The sequence below is a fragment of the Octopus bimaculoides genome, chromosome 16, assembly GCF_046866305.1.
Source record: "Octopus bimaculoides isolate indiv1 chromosome 16, ASM4686630v1, whole genome shotgun sequence".
Taxonomy (NCBI): Eukaryota; Metazoa; Mollusca; class Cephalopoda; order Octopoda; family Octopodidae; genus Octopus; species Octopus bimaculoides.
Window position 1 is genome coordinate 9,389,502 of NC_142943.1, and position 8,324 is coordinate 9,397,825.

Genomic DNA, 8,324 nt, shown 5'->3' on the forward strand with positions numbered 1-8,324 from the left:
ACAATCCCCGCTGATTTAAGGAGGGTTGGAGCAATGGTAAATGAAGTGTTTGCTCAAGAACGCAATGCACCACCCAATCAGGGAATCGAACCCTCGGTCTAACGATTTTGAGTGCAACAGCCTAACCACTTGGCCACGAGAGACGGGGTATAATATATAATTCGGCTATAAAGTTACATAGGTAATTCAAGAGCCAAGATTTTCGTCAATGCACTTATCAAAAAATTTGATAAGCGCATTGCACGAAACTTTGAACTCTTGAGTTACTTATGATGCATGAAATTTTTAACGAATGACGTCTTTTATAATCTTTTATTCTATATAATTGAATTCTCATCTAGAGTGTTTTATAAGAGAAATATCAAATCTACCCAAGTAGATAAATAATTCTATATTTTATCGACTGTGGAAGGTGAAAAAGGTCAAGGTGAATTGCGTGGGATTTGAACTCGAAACGCAAAAAGAGCGCTGCCATATATTGGTTCCAAATTTTGGTACAAGACGAGTAATTTTGTGGGAGGGGCTAAGTCGATTACATCGACGCCCCTTCCCACTGTTCAACTGATATTTATTTTATCGACCCCGAAACCATGAAAGGCAAAGTCAACCCCAGCAGCATTTGAATTCAGAGTGTGCAGACGGAGAAAATGCTGCTAAACATTTTGCCCGGCGTGCTAATGATTCTGCCAGCTCGTCGCCATAGCGCCACCATATATTGGTTTGTGACATTACATGAATGACGTAAATTAATTGATTGGCGAATGAGCGAACCCTTGGTTGACATCCTATCCTTGACATTTCCATCATGATCTATCCATCACGACACTTATGACACTGTAACCACGTGTAGAAAAACATCTTCTCTCCCGCCTCCAATAATGCAGTGAATCGACAAAAATAGAGCGTGCTCTACTTATAATTACGTCGAAGTATTTCGTTTACTGGCTTCTACTCACACTCCCCCAAACATGTTCTGAATTCACCTTTTTTTTTTTTTCGTTTTATCTCTATCGGTAAGGGTAAAACAGTAAAAATAAGAGAAAACTAGTGATTGATAGCGTTTGTATTCAACGGTTTGCGGAGGTGGATGTTTGTTAAATACGAAAAGTTCAAACAACGGAATAAAATTTTATGACGCGAAACAAACTGTTCTTCTTCCTCGTAAAATATATATTCTTCCGTTTTAACTCCTTTTATCTCTGAGGTTATGGCTGGTGTTGTTGTCGATGCTGCACTTACTCTAGTTTATATATAATACATGTATGTATGTATGTATGTATGTATGTAGATATATAGATATGTGTGTGTGTGCATATATATGATGGTTATGGATTCTCTCGTTGGTTTCGACACATGAGGATCCGACAACCTACACTTTCTTTGTCAGTCGTAATGCTTATGTCGAATGTGTCATTTGAGTCTCGCCAACGATTTACAGAGAAGCCCGCAGTTGTTGCAGGTATGAGGATTACGGGTCAGTGCAGGCGGCGTGTTTGCAGCCGATTTTCTCCTTCGCCTTGCATCCATCAGCCTGTTAATGCTGGTTGAAACAAAATCTCTTATACCATTTTGACACGATGATCACCATTTTGTTCGCAACAAGATTGTTTGCTCGAGGGTGTTGTGCCCTATATTGACCGCTAAGAGGTTACTCTTCAGCTTGTCCTTATATTTGAGTCATGGTCGATCAACATTTTTGTGCCCACTATCAAGCTGGTTGTATATGAGAAAGACGGTTCTGCAATTCCTCGCTGGACAAGCTGCACAGACTATTGGTATCCAGAAGACCCAAGGTGGCAGGTAACGCTATGGAAGGACCGTAATTAGACTCTCGGTTCGATAATGATACGAATGAGGAGTCTAATGCGGATCTTGTATGAGCATGCATTATATATATATATTGAGAGAGAGAGAGGGAGAGGGGGGAGAATTCACACAAAAAAAACAAAAGACGAAGACAGGAGGTGTAGACAACAAACAGATCTATTAGTTTCACGCTCGGGAAGTGAAAAAGTCTTTAACGTTTCGAGCCTACGCTCTTCCTCAGAAAGAAACAAGGAGAGAAAATATAGAATGTATAGTGGCTAGCGATCTATCATGGCGAATGCGGGACATAGGGGTCACACAGGAGAGCTAGGAAGAAGGGGAGATAATAAAGTAGTGGTGATCCCAAAACGAACGAGCGCATGAGTGTGTATAAGAGAGTATGTATGAGCGTGTGGAAGAGGACTGGTGACCTTGACGTGTGCGTGTGTGGATGTGGGACTGGGAAGTGGTCAGTGCTAGTGTGTGCGTGATGTGATGTGGTGTAGTGTGGTATGGTGGTTTAATGGTGTGTGGTATGGTGTTGGGAGGTGGGGAGGCGAGAGTAGGGAAAACAAGGGTGGGGTGGAGGTAGAGGTGGGGTGGGGTGGGTAGAGGTAGGGTATGTGGGAGTGGGTGTAAGGAGTGAGGGATGGAGAAAGAAGGTAGGGTTGGATTGTGTAGGGGTGGGTGTAGCTACGAGGGAGGGGTGACAATGAAGGAGAGAAAGGAAACGGTGGGTAGGAGTGAAGAGAAGAAGTAGGAGTCGGAGCAAGAGAAGAGAGGTGGGTGGGGGGAAGTAGGTGTGAGAGCGAATATATATATATATATTTAGCAGAAGCAACCAAGCGACTATATTCTCTCTCCCACGCGCGCGCGCACACACTCACTCAAATATATATATATATATATATATATATATATATATATCACATCGAAGGGTATTTTATTAAATATATAGTTAGGCTTAACGAATGTCAGTTTTAACGAAGGTTTTCGTTTATGTATGCGTAAATCAATTAAATCTATGCGAGTTTGTATTACGAATGGTTTTATGTAATAATATACATGTATCAAAACTTAAAATAATGTCTCTGTGCATAATATATAAGAACAGAAAATAAACTATGAAACTTGCGTCAGCATTTATTGTATGAGGATAAACACAGGTTTATTTTATTTTATGTGTTTATCCTTATATTTCCTACATTTGCTCTGAAGCTTATTTTAGCAGTTAATTAACAATACTGAAAGCAAGCCGGATTATGAAAACCTCCAAGGAGCTCCAAATATAACAGTGGCAGTCGTATTGTTACTTGTACACATAATTTCAGTCGTTTGAGCATCGGGCTTTCAATCATGAAGTAGTGTGTTTCAATTCCCGGACCGGGCTGTGTGTTGTGTTCTTGAGCAAGACACTTTGTTTCACGTTGCTCCAATTCATTCAGCCGTAGAAATGAGTTCTGATGTCATTGGTGCCAAACTGTATCGGCATTTGCCTTTCCCTTGGACAACATTGGTGGTGTGAAGAGGGAAAGGTGGTATGCATGGGAAAATGCTGGTCTTCCATAAACAACCTTGCCTGGACTTGTGCCTCGGAGGGGAACTTTCTAGGCACAATTCCATGGTCATTCATGACTGAAGGGGTCTTTACCCCCACCTCTCTGTCTCTCTGTCTCTCTCTCTCTCTCTCTATATATATATATATATATACACACACGTGGAGTGTGAAAAGTTCTTGGCTTTAAGGGTGTTGCGAATCGCTTGGTTGGGGGCCCAACTTTCCGAGTTCTTTTACAGAGCTTAGAAAAACAAGTGTGTGAATCCTGAAAATATATATATATGTGTATATATACATACACAGATTCGCTCGCATACAGTGGATGCTGCGTATACCGATGTTTCTTATAGGAGAATTGGAGATGTGAGGATTGAAAAGGGGACAAGGCAAGATGACTTGTCTAACATCATGACGAAATTATATGGATGCAAACTATTTTGCTTACTCGTTATTACTGAATAGCAGAAAGAAGCAAAAATAGTTGGATAATTTCAGAGGAGCCGGGGTGCGCCTAGTCAGTGTCAGAACCGCTAGCTTAATGTTGTCACTTTCATTAACAATAACGACCCGATGACACAAGTTTATTATAAACAAGCAGCACTTACTCTTGAAGTCCAGCCAATTGTTATGATATTCAAATATAAACAATTTCATTACTTATACCCTTTTGAAAGACATAATGAACGTTACATTATCCATTTTCTCTCCTTCAATGTCTCTAAGGGTTAACCACTTCTATTGAATAGTCATAAACGACTTGTCAATAGTATTTAAGCCACGATATGGTATTATTTTCGTTTTAAATAGTGTGTGTGTGTGAAGTTTTGTTAGTATTCACGTTACCAAAGACCGCTCTTGGATCTACTTGAGGCACGTTTCGTTTGTGTGATTATTATTCTAAACGTAAGCCTTTGAAAGTTAAAAGGTTAAAATGTATTTTTGTGTCTGACAGAATATGAAAACAATATTATGAATAAAATGTCTCAGCTGTCCCATTACATAATGGATGTGTATATTTACTATGCAATTGACTTCCATATTTAGTGCATAATATCGCGTGCGAATGTGTACTGATATGTATTCTGTTTCTGTTAAATATTTAAACAATTTGATGTTTTCATCTTTTAATAAAAACTATAAAAATCTATTTTGAGTTTGCGTTGCTTGCTTCTTTCTGTTTTAACACTTTTTTTTCCTTTTTTTTTTTGTTTTTTGCTGTTGCCTCAACCATAAAGTACAGAAATTCCGGGTTCAATTCCAGTATCTGGCGGCTTTGAACCTTTCTGACCATTAGCAATAATTCTTTTTTTTTTTTTTATCTCTCTGGTCATTTCCGAAATCGGAACTCTGACTAGATAATATTTATAACCATGAAGACGACATCTGGCAGAACCGTTAGCCCGCCGGGAAAAATGCTTGGCGATATTTCCTCTGTGTTTGCGTTCAAAGTTCAAATTCCGCCGAGTTCGACCTTGCCTTTCATCCTTTCGGAGTCGACAAATTAAGTACCAGTTGTGTACTGGGTCTATCTAGAAACCAATCACTGACTATTATCCACTTATAAGATGCTTTCCTCTTCTGACATTTTTTTAAGGTTAATCCATACAACCACTCACCCTTTTTTTTTAAGTTAAAAAAAATAGTAGAATTTAAAATCCTAACAGCTTAGATCATAAAATACAGAAACGCTGATATTAGAATTATCAATAAATAAACAATGATTTTTTTTACTCCTTTTAACTGGCATTGCTAGATTCGTAAAATGAATTGGAAAAAAACATGGTAAATATCTAGAAATCGTGTTGGTGCTTTTAAGAATATTGTTAAAGGGAACACGTTTGATACCAGCAGCAGACAGACCACCTAGATTTATTCCCTAAATAATTTCAATTCTAACTGAAGCAGCTGCGAGTAAAAACAATTACGAATATCCTACAGAAGCTAGTATTGATTGCAATCGTTAATATTCGAATTTTTTTCTAAAAAGCTCTTTCTGTTTGAAAGAATCATTTTAAATTTTCGGAAAAAAAATATTAATGATTTCTAGCAAAGTCTGAAGGAGCCGCATTGTCGGTTCAATTATTTGACTTCTAATGGCCCCGGAATGATGAAAGGCGAAGTGACCCTGGTGGGACTGACTTAGCATTTTATCCTTCAGGATTCGATAGAATAAAGTATTGGCCAAGTATTGGGCAATAAAAACTAAACTCTTCGCTGCCAAATTTTTAAACCTTTCTCCTTTGTATTATACATACATATTTGATATCCAGACCTTAGCCATCAAATGAAACAACAGTAGTATTCTGGTATAAAATTTGGAAAGAAAATAGCCTTGACCCAATTGAGTGTTGGGCCCAACCAGGGTCGTCTTAGTAGCATTATAGACCCCCTAGAAAATCAGTGCACTGGAGTCTATAGTGTTATTTATTGACAGCAAGCCACAGCATTCATAAATCAGAATTGGGCTCCGAGACCCGTAAAGTCCCCGGACAACTGCCCAGTGTGTCTCTTCTTAAGACAGCACTGGACCCATCTGTCTAACTTAAGACAATACATTCCCAAAGTTAAAATATATCAAAAACCGAAATAGATCATTTAAAAGAAAAGATAGTGTAAGTGGCTGTGTGGTAAGAAGTTTGCTTTCAACCACATAATTCTGGGTTCAGTTACATTTCGTGGCACCTTCGGTAAGTCTCTTCTGCTATAGGTTCGGTTCGACCAAAGGCTTGTGAGTGGACTTGGTAAACGGAAACTGAAAGAAGCCCATATTGTGTGTGGGCATGCGTGTGTGTGTGTATGTATGTGTGTCTTTGTGTCAGTGTTTGTCCCACACCACCGCTTAACAACCGATGTTAGTGTGTTTACATTTCCGTAACTTAGCGGTTCGGCAAAAGAGAACCAATAGAATAAAAGGAATAAGTACTGAGCTCGATTCGTTCGGCTAAAAGCTCTTCAAAAAGGTGCCCCAGCTTGGCCGCTGTCTAATGAGAAAAGTGAAAGATAAATTATAAAAGACAACGAATACAAAACAAACAGCAAAAAGAAAAACCACGAAGATGTGTCAAAGATGTGTGAAAGAAAGTAAATCATAAAATACAGCGAAATCACATTAAAAATATTCTCCAAGAAAAACCGAACCAGAACAACACAAACAAAAATATAAATAAAAGGAAATCCGAAGAAGATTTAGAAAGGGATACTCAAAACATGGAAATCTCAAACATGACAATCTGAAGGTGGAAATAATTGAAGAACTTAAATCCACAGAAAATCTAAGAGAATAAAAATAAAAGGAAATACAGCAAGATTTAGCGGAAGATATTCAAAACAGGGAGCTCTGAAACATGATAATCTAGAGATGGAAATAATTAAAGAATTAAAATCAATAGATCTCCTTTAAGACCGAACTGCCTCCCAAGGTTGAACCAGCTGATGAAATAGTAATAATAATTTTTTAAAAAAAGAAACGACAAGTGGGCCATTAGAAGAAAAGAAATCTTAATAATTAAAGAAATCAATATGTTAAAATTATAACTATAAGAAAGACAAATATGACAGAAATATAGCAATAAGTAAAATAATATGAAAATAAGTAATAGAAATAATAAATAAGAATATGTCTGAAATAAGAAACCTTCGCTAAATTGTAAAGAATGCGTCGGTATGAAAAGTTATTGCAATTCTTTGGACAAAACACGCACTTCGATTTTATCCGAAAAAGATTTTTTAGCAGGAAACGGGTATGTATATAATAGAAATCAGAGACACACAAACAGCATGAGAATTAGAATTATAGGGCCCACAATTCTTCAGTGTCCTCCCAAAAAGCCTGAGATACCTACGTAGGGTGTTGGGTGTAAGTGTCTTCAAAAGAAAACTGGATCTACTTCTGTTGAGAATTCTCGATGAACCTACCCATCTCACGGTAAGAAACGCAGGTGAGAGCAGCAACATCAAACTCCCTCGTTCACCAAATGCCAAATATCAGAAGAGTTTTCATGGAGGGAAAATAGCCACAACACTCGAGCTGAAAATAGCGAAATAAAAAAAAAATTAAATATATGCAAGTATGTATGCATGTATGTATATATGTATGCACCCATGTATATATGCATGTGTATATGCCTGTATGTATGTATGTATGTATGTATGTATGTATGCAACTATGTATGTATGTTTGTATGTTTGTATGTATGTATGCATGCGTATGCATGTATGTATGTGTGCATGTATATACGCATGAATGCATGTATATATGCAAGTATGTAGGTATATATACATGTATATATATATATATGTGTGTGTGTGTGTGTGTGTGTGTGCATATATGTATGCAAGTATGTATGTATGTATGTATGCATGTATGTATGCACGCATGTATGTATGTATGCATGTATGCATACATGTATGTGTGCATGTATATATGCATATATGTATGTATACATGCATGCATGTATACATCTATGTATGCATGCATGTATACATCTATGTATGCATGTACGTTGTATGCATGTATGTATGCACGCATGTATGTATGTATGTATGTATGTATGTATGTACGTACGAAAGGGGCCGTGTAAGATGGCAGCTAATTTCAGTGTGGCCTTTCGACGTAAAATGATTCCCCGCGTCTATCTTATTCTAAACTAAAGATTTGAGTTCAATGGAAGTAGATGGTATATAATCGGGATTTTTTTTTTAATCACGTTAATTACGCTAGAAGTAAAGAAAAATGGAAATGTTGTGTTCATGTTCATACTTTTGTCCTTAACACCAGCAGCATAACAGAGGTGAAGTGACTTTAATCAAATATTGAAACCGTCTGGAAGTTTCTGCTTACCAGGAACATACCTTTTGTTCTATGTTGCCCGCCATTTAGTAAAGGAGGGTTGGAGCGGAGAGGATTGGAACAGAGTGCGTATAATTTGACCATGGACGTCTAAAGAGTGGTATTATTGTT

General features: G+C 37.7%; 1 long non-coding RNA gene across 1 annotated transcript in view; it reads left to right on the forward strand.

Moving 5' to 3' along the window:
* The window catches only part of LOC149132269 (uncharacterized), a 25,578-nt gene extending 21,067 nt beyond the window's left edge, over positions 1–4,511 (forward strand). Inside the window, exon 2 of the long non-coding RNA XR_016244574.1 lies at positions 1–4,511. This exon is cut by the window's left edge and continues 1,022 nt beyond it. This is a non-coding gene — a long non-coding RNA (uncharacterized LOC149132269).
* Positions 4,512–8,324: the final 3,813 nt, after the last annotated feature.